Source organism: Oratosquilla oratoria, chromosome 10, assembly GCF_046742065.1.
Source record: "Oratosquilla oratoria isolate Oo_2021 chromosome 10, ASM4674206v1, whole genome shotgun sequence".
Classification (NCBI taxonomy): domain Eukaryota; kingdom Metazoa; phylum Arthropoda; class Malacostraca; order Stomatopoda; family Squillidae; genus Oratosquilla; species Oratosquilla oratoria.
Window position 1 is genome coordinate 30,278,291 of NC_134786.1, and position 3,171 is coordinate 30,281,461.

Genomic DNA, 3,171 nt, shown 5'->3' on the forward strand with positions numbered 1-3,171 from the left:
TAGTTTCAGCGCTTACTACATGGTTACTAAGTTTATTCCATTCGTCGACCACCCTATTAGTAAACCAATTCTTGCCTATTTCCTTTTTAAATCTAAATTTGTCCAGTTTATAACCATTACTGCGAGTCTTGCCCTGTTGTTTTAATATGATTACCTTGTTTGCATCACCCTTGTTAAAGCCTTTGATTCACTTGAACACCTCTATTAGATCACCCCGCACTCTACGTCTTTCCAGAGAGTGTAAGTTAAGGTGCCTAAGCCTCTCTTCGTAATGCAAATTTCTGAGTCCATGTATCATTTTGGTCATTCTTCTCTGTACTGATTCTAGTGAATTGATGTCCATTCTGTAGGACGGAGATCTAAACTGCACCGCATAGTCAAGGATGGGTCTAACTATTGCTAGATAGAGTTTAATAATTACCTCTGCACTTCTATTCGTTACCGTCCTAGCAATAAAACCTAATGCCCTGCTAGCTTTATTTCTGGTGCTAATGCACCGTTTCCTGGTTTTAAGATCCGGACTCACCAGAACACCCAAGTCTCTCTCGCACTCAGTTTTCTCTAAAAGCGTGTTATCTAAGCTGTATCAATTTTCGGGGTTGTGTAGCCCTACGTTTAACACGCTACATTTAGAGATATTGAAGTTCATTTGTCATTTCAACGACCATGTGAACAATTTGTTAAGATCATCCTGCAGAATCTCTGCGTCATCTCCTGACCTAATTAGGCGTCCTATTTTAGTGTCGTCCGCAAACTTACTAACATCAATATTTATCCCGTCGTCTAAGTCGTTTATGTACATAATGAACAACAAGTGACCCAAAACAGTGAATTTTATTGAGGGTACTTGCTTGAATTTCTTGCAGATGAACTTCCTAATCATAACATATCTTACGATACCAAAATTATTATTGACCTTATCAAGTTATTCATTAAGGATTGTAAATTTGAATTTAATGGAAAGTTTTATAAACAGAAATTTGGAATGGTAATGGGTAATCCTTTATCAGCTGTCTTAAGTAACCTTTATATGGAATTTTCTTAGTCAAAGATTTTAAGTAATATACTGCCAAATAAGGTAAAATGGTTTCGGTATGTTGATGATATCCTTTGCATATGGCCTAGCAATGAAAATCTCAATTCATTTTTGAGAAAATTAAATAACTTAGTACCCTCAATAGAATTCACTGTGGAGATTGAAGATAATTCAAGATTACTTTTTTGGATCGTAAAGTTTATAGATATGAAAAGAAATTTAAATATAGTATTCACCGTAAACCTACTAATGTAAATTCATATATTCATTTTTATTCTGCTCACCATGTTAGAGTTAAGAAATCAACATTCTCTTCTATGTTCCTCCGTGGATTACGCATTTGCAGCCCTGAATTTATTAATGATGAGATATGTAAGATTTATGAAATTGGAAAGCAGTTAAAATACCCAAAACACTTTTTGGATAATTGCTTTAAACATGCAAAAAGGACATTTTATAATACTGAAAGGAAAAAAAAAATTGATAACACAAACCTGTTGATACTTCCATACAATGAAAATATGATAGAGATTCCCAATATCCTAAAACATTTTAATGTTAATGTTGTCTTTAGAAATAATTCCACTGTTAAAAATCTACTGATAAAAACTCCCCAAATGATTTTAAGGGATGTGTTTATAAGATACCATGTTCCGATTGTAATAGATGTTATGTTGGGCAAACAAGCAAAGATTTAGAACAAAACAGCATAAACATAGCATTAAGACAGGCCAATATTCTAATGCTTTGTTTATCATGTGAGGGATTTTGACCATCCGATCAATTGGAAAAATGCAACAAAAATTGTATCATGTAAAGACATGACTGAAAGAAATATTATAGAATCTTGTATCATCAAACATGACTTTGAAAAACTCCTCAATAACAATTTAGGTCTATACAAACTTGATCCATTTATTGTTAAGAGTATATATGATAATCACTGTAAGGAATAAGGTCACCCACCCCTACCCTTCAAGACTTGACCTGACCTGATATAATTAGCTTAAGTGGTACCCTTTCCATATGTCAAACCTCTCTCATGTGTATATATATCTCATCTTACTCTGTACTTATTCATTCTATTGTAATCCTTGAAGATGTGAACAAATATCACGAAAGCGCTCGGATTCCAAGAATTTTTCTTTTCCGTGTGGTATTCAGCATACGTATACATATACATATACATATACATGTACATATACATATACATATACATATACAAATACAAATACATATACATATACATATACATATACATATACATATACATAGACATACACACATACATACATACATACACACACATATATATATATATATATATGTATATATATATATGTATATATATATATATATGTATATGAATAAATTCGCTAGTGGACAGCGACATCAATCATACAATCTAAATAACCATCGCGCAGAGGATTCGAACCACCGCCAGGTGCTTACGGACTCTCTTGAGTCTACTGGCGGTGGTTCGAATCCTCTGCGCGACGGTTATTTAGATTGTATGATATATGTATATATATATATATATATATATATATATATATATATATATATATATATGAAAGTTATGTATCAATACAGAGAGATTTAAAAAAAGACAATAAGGAAAAGAAAACGACAATACGAAATGAACATCGCTGATAAATCCAAAGAGAATTCCAAAGAATTCTATAGTTACATTAGAGATAAAAAGGTTGTTAGGAATCACATTGGTTCACTATTATCTGCTGACGGTCAACTTGAATATTGAAATGAAGGAATGTGTAATATCTTAAACAATTATCTTAGCTCGGTATTCGTAAACGAAACACCTCAAAGTGAATTCCAAACTGAAACATGTGAAAAGTCTACGGTAAGCTTACTCACTACGGTAAATATAACAAAAAGGTGTATAGACAAACTCAAAGTTAATAAAACACCAGGGCCTGACGGTTGGCATCCAAGAATCTTAAAGAAGATGAAAAATGAGATTGTTGTTCCATTAGAAATTATTTTCAAGAAATCCATCATATCCGGAGATGTCCCAAGAGAATGGAAGCTAGCTAACGTTACTCCCATATTCAAAAAAGATGACAAAAAGAAACCAAATAACTATAGGCCTATAAGTTTGACTTCAATCGTAG